Below are 14737 nucleotides of genomic sequence, written 5' to 3' on the forward strand. Positions count from 1 at the left end.
ATCAGTCCCCTAGAACTTAGAACTACTTAAACCTAACTAACCTAAGGACATCACACACATCCATGTCCTAGGCAGGATTCGAACCTGCGACCTTAGCAGTTGCGCGGCTCCGGACTGAGCGCCTAGAACCGCGAGACCACCGCGGCCGGCAGCGCCCTCAAACAGTAACTTTTTAATCGTCCCTTACATCTCGTAAAAGAGTAGTTACCAAGTATCATCGATCTGTATGAAGTGCAGACCATTGCGATAAGGACTAGATTAATTACAGCGCACACATAGGCATTTTGGGGTTCTTTCGGCGCTCCATACGCTATTGGAACGGAAGAAAATCGCAACATTTTGTACATCGCCAAGTATCCTCTGCCTTGTACTTCACAGTCGTTGTATACCAGCCCATGCCTACCTTTTATTTGATTTTGTGTGCGTGTAAGGCATTAGCAGACTCGCTTCAAATTACGGCGATCGCGATAGAAATTGTTATTGCTGCTAATTTGGTAGTCGCTGCGCTTGCGATCGGGCAATAATCGACCGTGAACGCGAACTGGCTTCTTACGAAGCGAAGAGATAAATTGTGTGGCTGCGGTTGCCGTGTAATTAACCTCTCCAAAACCCCAAGCAAGCACACGTGCATATGATATGGATTTTTGTGTCCCGGCTATTTTGAACATATCTTTGGCAGTGGCTGATATAAAAATTGACGCTCACTAATTTGCGTTTGATATTAATAACTTTTACGTAATGAATGGAAATGCGACCGTAGGCGCCAAGAAAGTTAATCTTTGCCAGTAACTTTGTGCAATGCTCTAGTTTTCTCTTTCTGTACAAAAAAATACACTCCTGGAAATGGAAAAAAGAACACATTGACACCGGTGTGTCAGACCCACCATACTTGCTCCGGACACTGCGAGAGGGCTGTACAAGCAATGATCACACGCACGGCACAGCGGACACACCAGGAACCGGGGTGTTGGCCGTCGAATGGCGCTAGCTGCGCAGCATTTGTGCACCGCCGCCGTCAGTGTCAGCCAGTTTGCCATGGCATACGGAGCTCCATCGCAGTCTTTAACACTGGTAGCATGCCGCGACAGCGTGGACGTGAACCGTATGTGCAGTTGACGGACTTTGAGCGAGGGCGTATAGTGGGCATGCGGGAGGCCGGGTGGACGTACCGCCGAATTGCTCAACACGTGGGGCGTGAGGTCTCCACAGCACATCGATGTTGTCGCCAGTGGTCGGTGGAAGGTGCACGTGCCCGTCGACCTGGGACCGGACCGCAGCGACGCACGGATGCACGCCAAGACCGTAGGATCCTACGCAGTGCCGTAGGGGACCGCACCGCCACTTCCCAGCAAATTAGGGACACTGTTGCTCCTGGGGTATCGGCGAGGACCATTCGCAACCGTCTCCATGAAGCTGGGCTGCGGTCCCGCACACCGTTAGGCCGTCTTCCGCTCACGCCCCAACATCGTGCAGCCCGCCTCCAGTGGTGTCGCGACAGGCGTGAATGGAGGGACGAATGGAGACGTGTCGTCTTCAGCGATGAGAGTCGCTTCTGCGTTGGTGCCAATGATGGTCGTATGCGTGTTTGGCGCCGTGCAGGTGAGTGCCACAATCAGGACTGCATACGACCGAGGCACACAGGGCCAACACCCGGCATCATGGTGTGGGGAGCGATCTCCTACACTGGCCGTACACCACTGGTGATCGTCGAGGGGACACTGAATAGTGCACGGTACATCCAAACCGTCATCGAACCCATCGTTCTACCATTCCTAGACCGGCAAGGGAACTTGCTGTTCCAACAGGACAATGCACGTCCGCATGTATCCCGTGCCACCCAACGTGCTCTAGAAGGTGTAAGTCAACTACCCTGGCCAGCAAGATCTCCGGATCTGTCCCCCATTGAGCATGTTTGGGACTGGATGAAGCGTCGTCTCACGCGGTCTGCACGTCCAGCACGAACACTGGTCCAACTGAGGCGCCAGGTGGAAATGGCATGGCAAGCCGTTCCACAGGACTACATCCAGCATCTCTACGATCGTCTCCATGGGAGAATAGCAGCCTGCATTGCTGCGAAAGGTGGATATACACTGTACTAGTGCCGACATTGTGCATGCTCTGTTGCCTGTGTCTATGTGCCTGTGGTTCTGTCAGTGTGATCATGTGATGTATCTGACCCCAGGAATGTGTCAATAAAGTTTCCCCTTCCTGGGACAATGAATTCACGGTGTTCTTATTTCAATTTCCAGGAGTGTACTTTTAATTACGTACGTTTTAATCTTGCAATTGCAAATAATATTTATATTCAGCTCTCAAGGCTATTACGGCCGTGTAAAATGAATTTATATTTACTGTTAGTTCAAAGGCGTCTAACAGCCATTGACTAAGCAATAGTGCAAGCAAACGGCCAATCCGATAATCAATTGATATGATGGGATTGGGAAGCGGAAAATGACCCTTTGGATAAATGAAAGGTAACACATAAATCTTAGGATCGATATTCCGCAGAATTGCACTTACATTCTAAGAGGAGAGCAGACAGGCAGCGTTTTTACAGATTTCGTCACCAATGGTGGCGATTGAGACCTACTTCCATGAAACGAGGCAAACGAAAGTGGCCTTCTTCATCAAACAAACAAGAACAATGAGAATAATAATTTTACACTGTCAGTGATTTTATTTTAATTACATATAAACACGTTGGCTCTTTTAATGACGTAATGTTTTCACCACACTTATATTTCAATGTTTGTTTGTCATTAATGTCTTTGACAGTATCTTTAACTTATTTTCAGTCGTTATTCCGTCACTTATGATTTAAATGGTTCAAATTGCTCTGAGCACTATGGGACTCAACTGCTGAGGTCATTAGTCCCCTAGAACTTAGAACTAGTTAAACCTAACTAACCTAAGGACATCACAAACATCCATGCCCGAGGAAGGATTCGAACCTGCGACCGTAGCGGTCTTGCGGTTCCAGACTGCAGCGCCTTTAACCGCACGGCCACTTCGGCCGGCGTCACTTATGAAACAAACGTTTGTGGCAGGGATGGCACAGTTGGAGAAGTACAGTGTGCCCGTAATTAAAGGATAGTTCCAAAACGTTGTTGAAAGAGAACCACTGCTCACAAAGGACGGCGCAAGACATGTTCAGTATGGTGTCCACTGCTGTCTACCATTTCCTGTGTTCAGTATGGTGTCTGCCACAAGTTGAAATCGAAGAACAGCATGTTCCACAGCAGGTCGGAGTGTCTCGGGGTTCGGCTCAGAACGCGTTGCGCAATGTTTGCCTTCAGTTCAGCTACGTTCGTAACTGGAGCACTGAACACTTCTTTCAGATAACCCCACACCCAGTAGTCACACGGATAATCAGGTCATCTGGACAACTAGGCTGTACGGAAACGACCGCTGACAATTCTAGCATTTCCGAAATGCCTCTGCAGCAGCCGCTTCTCTGGCTGTGCAATGTGTGGAGGAGCGCAATCTTTCATACATATGGTCCTACCCACACATCTACGCTGTTGAAGGGCTGGAATGACGTTGGTGCGCGGAAGATTCTCATAGCGTTGGCCAGTGACGTAACAGGACTCGTCTTCTCGAGAAAATACGGCCCTACGATAAACGAAGCCCTGAACCTGCACCAAGCAGTCACCTCTGTAGAATGAAGAGGTACCAGCTGACGTATGTGTTGAATTTCCATAGCCCATATTGGGCAATTCTGCGTACTGAAATGTCCTTGGAGATGCAAATTGGCTTCGCCTGATCACAGAATGCTGCACGGCCATTCACTGTCCACTTCCATGGGCGCAAGAAGTTCTAGAGGGAACGTTTGCCTTGCTGACAGGTCAGCAGGTAGCAACTCGTGAGCATGGGCGGTTTTTTACGGATAGCAACGCAGAATGTTTCATAGGATTTTGTGCACAGTGCTCGCAGCAAGTCCAACGTTCCGGCAATTCCCCGAGCTCTGCTTGATTGCACAGCACCACTCGATCTCTCCTGCAATGCTGTGGTCACATCTTCGATAGATATCTACATCTACATTTATATCTACATGGCTACTCTGCAAATTGCACTTTAAGTGCCTGGCAGAGGATTCATCGAACCACATTCACAATAATTTTGTTATTCCAGTCTGGAACAACGAGCGGAATAAGTGAACACCTATATCTTCCCATGCGAGCTCTTATTCAATTATGATGATCGTTTCTCTCTATGTAGGTCTGTGTCAACAAAATATTTTCGCATTCGGAGGAAAAAGTTGGTGATTGAAATTTCGTGAGAAGATACCACCGCAACGAGAAATGTCTTCTTTTTTTTTTTTTTTTTTTTTAATGTTATCCACCTCAAATCCTGTATCATGTCCGTGACTCTCTTCCCTGTTTCTTGATAATGCAAAACGTGCTGCCCCTCTTTGAACTTTCTCGATGTACTACGTTGATCATATCTGGTCAGGATCCCACAACGTGCGGATCAACTGCTTTTCTTCCTTTACCATATTGCACTTCAAGAGAACCTGTCCTTCCGAGTTTTGGAATCATTTTTTCCAGGACCTTATCAGATATCGGACCAGTGCCCTTTTTTCACACCCTTGAGTGTCCAGAGCTTCTGCTGGCCTACTTGTAAAATAGTTTTACCATCAGCGCGCAACCCTTCGTGACATGAAGACACTCATTTTGAGCGTCTCGGACGCAAAATGAGGAATAGCCTGTAACACTACGCTCGGGCGCACGATACTCTTTAAAGCCTGTACTATGGTAAGTTGATGGGCTTCACCTTAAGAGAAAGGATTTTTGTATAGATTTTGACCGCGTCTACCTGAATGGAGGCAAATCAGACGTACACCCACTCAGTAATAGCAATGATACGTCAGAGCAATTCCGGAGTGCAACCACACGTTAGAACGGACAAGAAACAATACAGCAGATGCTACCAATTTGTTAATAATACGGTCGCCAGCCTAATTAGGCATTAACTGAGTTTCTTCCCTCTACAAGTTGATGTACGTGCATGCAAAACAACATGTAATAATACTGCACAATATGGTAAATTTTGGAACCAGAAAATCTACTGAACTGCTAATTTCACTTTCGGTACTAATATGGATAAGCCATAAATACATAACATTCCACTATAATGTTTACTACAAACTTCGTACTGTCTATTGATCTGATTAAAATCGGGCATAGGTTACCCTAGAAATAGCACTTTCGAAACACACATGCAATGTCAATTTTGAAAAAGGTAAAACACTGATAAATTTTGGTTTAATATTGACTTTAACTTTGCTGGTCAAATCAGTTCAGTACACTTCAGAATTCAAATGAATAGAAAAGAAAAAAAGGGGGGGGCCTGAAACTGGTATGATCACTGTATTGAAAATTTTGATTATTGAATTCATTAAGCACTCAAGATTTTTAGCTTATTTCCTGCTCATTTAACTACCATTATTTCTGCCTCAAAATAATTAAACTTCATTACTAATTCAATTTCAAAATTATCTTCCAACTTTGTCAGACCTTTGTTGTTTACCTATATATTCATTACCAACAAAGTTCTTTAAACACCATTCTAACATGGATAGGTCTGCAGGTAATTATTATTAACATAAACTTTAAATCTTCATGCACAACAAGTGGAAAGGACCCTGTCTAGGTTAGTTGTGACGATAATTAACTGATAGGACAGTTCTGGTAAAATTTAAGTTGTTATTGAACAGTATGGAACAAAAGTAACACTGGTCCATACGAATAGAGTACTAAAAAGTTCAACCTGTTCGTATCGATGCGGCGGTTGGCAGGCGGCGAGATGGCGAGGCACAGAGCACACATACAATCACAGCAATGGCTCTTGATGTATCGGCACTTTGCTTCTTCTTAGCGTCGCAATACTTTTCCATTTAGTGCCTATGGAATATTGCCATGCTGTATAGGCGTCGGAAACGGCACATCCGAGGCTCAACGAAATCACGTTTTCCAGGAGAGCCTCCTCGATCCAGTACGTGTTTCTCAGACCGATGCCCAACTCGGACTACTACTGCTGAGCCCGTTATGCCGTGCAGCGCCCGTGTGCATTTTCCCGCGCTCGCCTGCCATCCACCTTTTACCGCTCCCCTACAGACAGGGTATTCACCCAAAGCTTTGCATTGTACATATCCTAATACATTGCCTACGTATGGACCATACACACAATTACAACTTACAACAGTCTCGACATTTGTTACACTTCAATTCTATTACAATATTGCTTGAAATTTGACATAAACATTAATATTCACATCGAAAATTGTTTACAGTTTCTTTAACATAATGGCATGAAACAAAAAAGAAATGAAATCAGAACATCGATTACACTAATTTATCGAAAATCAGAAGAAAAAATTATTATATGTACAATAGTATAGCGTTGGTGTTGTTACAAGCCGTACGCCGCGCGTCTTTTGGAGTGCATATTCCAAAGTCCGAGGAGATGTGGTGGCAACTCACCCCAGCGACCTACCAAGGCCTCACTACTTCCACGTCACGACGCGTCGCCGTTGTTGGACATACCGGCTATTATGTGGATAGTCATAAAGTTCTGGGTGATCAGTGCATATGGCGGATGGGTTGCATACTCGGCTACTCTTACTCAGTGTGATGGTGCCCCGAAAGGCTGAAACGCGTCGTCGAGACGTTTTTTTATTCTGAAGTAAGTCGAAACTGGTTGCTCCAGCACCCTGCCACAATAGAATGGAAAACTGTTTAATTTGGACAGCAGTGTGCTGTGGCTTGTCTGTCTACAGTTTACGAATCTCAGTTTACGTGAATAAAAATGATGGACTGCACAAATTGCAGAAAAATTTGACAAAGAAACCTTTATTTCCTTTCATAGCTACGCCGACTTTTTTTTAGATCTTTTGTACTCGCCTGATAAATGTGTCTACAACGCAACAGTAATATAATGAACGTGTATTTATTTGTACGCTTCCTATCTCGAACCACAGCTTTTAGAAAAACGGTTAAATTCTGTCAGGAGGTAACGTGTCCGATAGACAGAAAATCATTTTCTGTGTTCGGAAATTTTTGAGGGACGCTGCTTTCTTGCGAATTATGTAAATTGTTGAAGGTTGTAAAAGGGCGCTGTTCCATCTATCTTCCGTTTTCTCAGCCATATACAACTGAGGGTAAATTACTTTCGCAAACTACGGGACCTATCTTATTTTACTTTAACTATAGAAATTTAAAGACACTGAGAGGCAAGCATCAAAAGATTTCGCCCATAACTTCACCACCAGAATTGTCACTAATCAGTTTGTCCGCTATTACCCAAGACCACTTTCCATTTTAAATGGCTTTATGGCGGATGGATCACATACCCAGCGACTCTTAACACAATCTGATACTGCTCCAAATGGGGTGAAACTCATCATTGATATTGAATAATTTCGTAACCGAGACTGTTCCTATTCTGAAGGACACTTCCGTTCACCAGACGTTTACCACCACAACGGTCTTCAGCGGAAGGTTCAAAATGTCCTACGACTGGAGCACAGTCTAGGAGTTTAGCTATTTTTCAATGTCTTCGGCATATTCTGACGCTTAAAGCGCCGTCTATATACAACACAATAACATAACATACCGTTACAGTTCTTGCACGGGTGGAAGATCGTTTTATGTGTTGATCCCCACTAGGTGGACTGTTGACCGAACTGCGGCTGTCATTGTTGCCGGTGTGATAGCAACACATAATGTGTTGATGGTTCCTTGTAGGTCATTTAGTGCAGCTGGCTTCTGTTCATGAACATTATTAAAGGTTCCCCATAGGCAGAAGTCAAGGGGTTTAAATTAACACCCGGTAGATAAACATTTTTGTACAGGTGGACGTGAGGATTTTCAGGTGACCAGTATACACGTTTACAGTACCGTTCAGTTTGAATTGCGCCTTGTCAGTCCAAATAACTATCTCTGAAAACCGTTCATCCTCGCGACGCATGCCTCCAAATCACTCACAGTACTCCATCCCTCGATCCGTTCATAGGGTGCAGCGATCTTGGAATGTACACTTTCCATTTTGCAGCCTTCAGAATTCGTCCTGTTCTTGATCGGCTTACCCCGCCTTCACATAAACCCTGCTTCACAGATTTCTGCGGTCAACTAATAAAATGTTGCAACACAGCAACGCTGGAAGATGGGCTTGTTGATGTTTTTGGTCGGCCAGACATTTCCTTATGCACACGCTGAACTGTACCGTCGGCTTCAGATTTATGCCGAGTACGATAAATTGTTGTACGTGTTGGGGGATGAGTTCCGTATACAATGCGCCATTACCGTTGTACCTCCATCATGTTTTCGTGTTTCATGTATCACTTCAATATGGCCTTGCGTTTCTCGAACGACAATCTTACTTAATCTTACTTCATTCACTGCTGAACTGTCATCTGTTTGAAAACGCGCGCGAAAATCTGTTGAGGAAACAATGAACTACGCTACCGTGCAAAATCGCAACGTTATGTCATTTTGTTGCAAAGGCTCCTGCGTATGCTGTTCAATCTTATGTCATTCTGAGCGGTGATTCTCTTCCTACAGCGTTTTGAAACTGTAACTTTAATCCCAAAGAAAGCAGGCGTTGACAGATGAGAAAATTACCGAACTATCAGTTTAATAAGCCACGGCTGCAAAATACTAACAAGAATTTTTTACAGACGAATGGAAAAACTGGTAGAAGCTGACCTCGGGGAAGATCAGTTTGGATTCCGTAGAAATGTTGGAACACGTGAGGCAATACTGACCTTACGACTTATCTTAGAAAATAGATTAAGGAAAGGCAAACCTACGCTTCTAGCATTTGTAGACATAGGGAAAGCTTTTGACGATGTTGATTGGAATACTCTCTTTAATATTCTTAAGGTGGCAGGGGTAAAATACAGGGAGCGAAAGGCTATTTACAATTTGTACAGAAACCAGATGGCAGTTGTAAGAGTCGAGGGGCACGAAAGGGAAGCAGTGGTTGGGAAGGAAGTGAGACAGGGTTGTAGCCTCTCCCCGATGTTATTCAATCTGTATATTGAGCAAGCAGTAAAAGAAACAAAAGAAAAATTCGGAGTAGGTTCAAATGGTTCAAATGGCTCTGAGCACTATGGGACTTAACATCTGAGGTCATCAGTCCCCTAGAACATAGAATTACTTAAACCTAACTAACCTAAGGACATCACACACATCCATGCCCGAGGCAGGATTCGAACCTGCGACCGTAGTGGTCGCGCGGTTCCAGACTGAAGCGCCTAAAACCGCTCGGCCATCGGAGTAGGTATTAAAATCCACGGAGAAGAAATAAAAACGTTGGGGTCGCTGATGACATTGTAATTCTGACAGAGACAGCAAAGGACTTGGCAGAGCAGTTGAACGGAATGGACATTGTCTTGAAAGAAGGATATAAGATGAACATCAACAAAAGCAAAACGAGGATTATGGAATGTAATCGGATTAAGTAGGGCGATGCTGAGGGAATTAGATTAGGAAATGAGACACTTAAAGTAGTAAAGGAGTTTCGCTATTTGGGGAGCAAAATAACTGATGATGGTCGAAGTAGAGAGGATATAAAATGTAGACCGGCAATGGCAAGGAAAGCGTTTCTGTAGAAGAGGAATTTGTTTACATCAAGTATAGATTTAAGTGTCAGTAAGTCGTTTCTGAAAGTATTTGTATGGAGGGTAGCCATGTATGGAAATGAAACATGGACGATAAACAAAAATGGTTCAAATGGCTCTGAGCACTACGGGACTTAACATCTGTGGTCATCAGTCCCCTAGAACATAGAACTACTTAAACCTAACTAACCTAAGGACATCACACACATCCATGCCCGAGGCAGGATTCGAACCTGCGACCGTAGCGGTCACGCGGTTCCAGACTGAAGCGCCTAGAACCGCACGGCCACAACGGCCGGCCGACGATAAACAGTTTGGACAAGAAGAGAATAGAAGCTTTCGAAATGTGGTGCTACAGAATAATGCTCAAGATTAGATGGGTAGATCACATAACTAATGAGGAGGTTTTGAATAGAATTGGGGAGAAGGGGAGTTTATGGCACAACTTGACTAGAAGACGGGATCGGTTGGTAGGACATGTTCTGAGGCATCAAGGGATCACCAATTTAGTATTGGAGCGCGGCGTGGAGGGTAAAAATCGTAGAGGGAGACCAAGAGATGAAGAGACTAAGCAGATTCAGAAGGATGTAGGTTGCAGTAGGTACTGGGAGATGAAGAAGCTTGCACAGGATAGAGTAGCATCGAGAGGTGCATCAAACCAGTCTCAGGACTGAAGACCACAACAACAACAACTACAACTTTAATTATGGACATCCTGTATGTAAGTAGTGGTATGTAGGTGTAGAGTGCAGCCCCTTGACACAGTGAATGGATCAGCAGCCGATCGCTGGTCCCGTACGTTACGAGAAGGCGGTCGCCCTGACAACCCGTCCCCAGTGGGCGCAGCTGAGCCGCCGATCAAACGACGCGCAGGCTCCAGACTGGAGCCTTTGGCGCGCCTCCGACTCCGCCTCCGCCTCCGGCTCTCCCTCCCCCGGGATAACGAGCTGCTGCACGGCGGCCGCCTCCGCAAAGGATCAGATGCCGCCCCTGCCCGGCCCCGTCCGCTGTTTGTCTGCACAGCCGTCTCCGTCCGCAATCCGCCTTAAACTGGCCCGCGGTAAATCTGCTAAGGCGCGCGGAGGCCAGGGCGCGGACAGGCAGTTATTGGAAAGGCAAATTCACTTATTCAGCCCCACAACTCTCATCTCGTTCCGCAAATTCTCTTACGCAGGCGGCCAAAGCAGATTGCCGCAGAGCACGCACAGAAAGTAAGAGCTTTGGACTCCGCACCTGCTGCCTGCTGTGGACGGATTCTTTCCTTCTTTCCTTTTGGGGAGAGGAAGATGAGACATCGCGTAATCCTGTTCTCTTCCACGCTGTAAACAAAAGGAATTGTGGTTTTCAGCACGAGGAAGCACTACTGTTTAAGACACGTTTCTCCCTTTTTTCGTCCTCTGTAGCAGAGTCATTGGATATAAAGCTTTGTTTGGTTTACGAAAATAACAATTACTTCTTTCAACATTTTGTATGTCTTCCGTGGTTTCTAAGTCAGAAACTGAAGTCCGTCTCTGGCAATAAATAAAAGCTCTTTGTTTGACTCTCGCATTTCGTTTTCTTTTCGAATAATTATCCGTGGCGATTTTGTGCCAAGTTGGAGTACTGCACGTCCTATTACTCAGCTTTGCGTGCACATACCGGATGTTACATTTTAAGTTTTACTAGTATGTTCTACACGCATTTTTGTTCAACATAATAAAATTCGTGTCTGTATCTTCTTCACCTAAAGGCTATGCCTTGTCACTCCAACCTCTCTCCCTTATTCTATGCTGCCCTTTTCATTTCCTGATGGTTTAGGTAATCTGTCAATCAAACATATCTTCGATTATGTTCTTCTTCTTCTCCTTCTATATGTTCATTTTGTCCAAGACCAAAGCCTATTTTCTTCAGTGCCCCTCACTCTACCCTAGGACTGTCACTCGATCTTTTCCTTGGACGTACAATATTTCTTTTATCAGCTCGTGATTCATTTCCTGTGATTTCCTCCATCTTCTGTCATCCATTCTGTCTGTGTGTTCGTTCCATTCACACTTTCTCTCATGTACCCACTCATTAATAGAGTCCACTTTACACCCTTTTCTAATACTTTCACTTCTCTATCTCTCAGTGCCTTCTCTGTAAGCTTTCGCAAACTTTTCATTCCCCTGGTTTCCAAAAGGCTTTTGGTTTTTGGTATTTCTGATTTTGTCTCAGCTGCGTACGCTATATCGGTCTCACTATTGTTAAATGCCACCATACTATTACAGAAAATGAGGTGATTAGTTCATCAGCCACATCCGTCGCCGTTCTGAAAGGGTGATGTTCTCTAACAGCGCACGTGCTTTGTAGCACAGAAACTGTTTGCAGACAGCAACTGTTAATTTGTCTGGTGAAGTGCGGGGCCCAATGACTCTCTCACCCACAACCACTCCACACACGTTGGTGCCAAAGCAAAACCTGTTGCCGCGCGGTCGAAGGCGTTGCAGTCATGGACTGTGCGGTTGGTCCCGGCGGAGGTTCGAGTCCTCCCTCGGGCATGGGTGTGTGTGTGTGTGTTTGTCCTTAGGACAATTTAGGTTAACTAGTGTGTAAGCTTAGGGACTGATGACCTTAGCAGTTAAGTCCCATAAGATTTCACACACATTTGAACATTTTTGAACAAAACCTGTTACTATGTCTGACAACATCATCACAGCCAAAAGATTAAGTAGAGACATAAACACAACTAATAAGAAATTGGCACTGAATATCAACTAGTTGGCAGCCAACACTCCGTAGTACTGACCGTTCTCGGCGTAGATGAAAGGGGCCGTATCTCAACAAGTATTTGTTTCCCCACATATCTTAGGAGAATGTATACTCTCACTTTGTATGCAGCCGGTCAGTATAGCTGCGATGTTTTTACAGTGTGAATCATCGATGTATCCTCTCTGTGCGATATTGCCGACTTTAAAACACGGTTCCCATTAGCGAATTGGTAGGAGTTCCTCTGATGAGGACATATGGTGTTTAGTGGGCATGGGAGAAGGATCTCAGCACTTAGATACGGTAACTCACTTACAAGAGTGTATGGGGTTGTTTAAATGTGATACCTTAGAATGCAAAATAATAGAAAATACACCCAAAAAAAGGAAAGACGAAAATGTCAGGGGAAGGCAGGATTCGGTTACGATTGTGGACGGGGTCGTAACCAGTTACAAGTGGTTGCCTTTTACAGTTACACAATTTAGTTTAAACCAGCAATTCCAGACTCAACACAATTTAGTTTAAACCAGTAATTCCAGACTCAACACTAAATAAAAAACCACACGTTGTTAATGAAGGAATAAACAACTGTGTAAATAATAGTGTTTCAAGTGCCTTACAAAAAAATGGCTCTGAGCACTATCGGACTTAACATCTGAGGTCATCAGTCCCCTATACTTATAACTACTAAACCTAACTAACGTAAGGATATCACACACATCCATGCCCTTGCGACCGTAGCAGCCGCTCGGCCACAACGGCCGGCTAGTGAGTTACAATTTAGCAAATCACCATTAAATACAGAAACAGCAGATAATGTTTTAAAAGCAAGCCACTGTGATCTGGGCAGAAGACCTTACACGCCAGGAATGGCAATAAATTAAGAATTGTGTAAAACTCGCTGCAACTTACAAACTAGCTACTGAAATATTAAAGGCAATTCGCCACAAACATAGCAGAAGGCATCAGACGCCAGGAATGGCAGTAAATAAGGTTTTAAAGGCTTACTGCTAAAATACAAATACCAAATTAGAATTTTAAGGCAAATGGCCACAATCACGGCTGAAGGCCTTACACGCCAGGAGCGGCAATAATACATAAAATTTAGAACCCTGCTGTAAAACAGCAAGGTTAATTTTAAAAAATAGAAACAAGCAACTGACCACCTAATGGGTGAAATAAGATGATGGTAAAGTTTTTAACACAACCCTTAACATCCACTGAACACTACACTGCTAGATATATTCCAGGAGGCGACCAGAACTATTAACTAGACATATATAACCTTTAACGTAGGCATTACAAGGTATTGTAATAAATGATACAATAATAAAATACAATGACCAGTACATAAGTTCCTTAAAGGGTACGAGGCAGATTGCCGGCCGGAGTGGCCGAGCGGTTCTAGGCGCTCCAGTCCGGAATCGCATGACCGCTACGGTCGCAGGTTCGAATCCTGCATCGGGCATGGATGTGTGTGATGTCCTTAGGTTAGTTAGGTTTAAGTAGTTCTAAGTTCTAGGGGACTGATGACCTCAGACGTTAAGTCCCATAGTGCTCAGAGCCATTTGAACCATTTGTACGAGGCAGATTATACCCGCAGAAGGCGTGGACTTAAGGAGCGTTACACTAAATTGCTGGCCATCAGACCTCCTGTTAGAACAAACACGTCTTACAAGAAGCGACGGGGCCACAGACGGTGGTCCAGGAATCGACCTCTGAGAAGGTCTAGCAACAAACACTTTCGCGAGCGATGCGATAGGCGGCCAAGAGTAGCATCCATTTCACAAAATGGTAACTCAAACTAGTGGCAGTCTAACGAATGACTAACGATAATCTTGCTGAAGCTACTTGACGGTTTGCTAATCCAAATGCAACGATGGAACAATACGCCAAAGCCGGAACCGGCGGTCTGCACTACGTCCCTGAATACTGTGCTTAGAGTGCCCGGAACGAGAAAGTAATCACTACCACCAGAGTGGAAGAGTCACCAACTGGCCCCAGGGCAGGTAACTGGGACGTTAGCGACAACTGGGCAAGAAAACTTACCGCTGGTTGAACTTAACAAATCGTAACAAGTTGAACGCAGTAAATAGTAATAAGAAGTCGAGGAAAGCTAATCAGATCCGACTTCCCCAAGCACTCCATTCGCTGCTCTTCGTCTCGGCAACACGAACACAAGTCACTGGAGAATCGCGAGATTTCACAATGGTGGAGGTTCCTCTACTGAATTGAAATGCCCTCATATTAAAGCCTGAAGGATCCGGCTTACGACAAGGTCATGCACTCTCGTGACCACAGCCCTTCAATCTGGCAGTCCATCCTCGCCACCAGCGGTCCCAGCGTGTTCCCGCACTGCGCGGACCTGCCTCCTCCTGAGTCCCCAACCGA

This window comes from Schistocerca serialis, chromosome 2, assembly GCF_023864345.2.
Source record: "Schistocerca serialis cubense isolate TAMUIC-IGC-003099 chromosome 2, iqSchSeri2.2, whole genome shotgun sequence".
NCBI lineage: Eukaryota > Metazoa > Arthropoda > Insecta > Orthoptera > Acrididae > Schistocerca > Schistocerca serialis.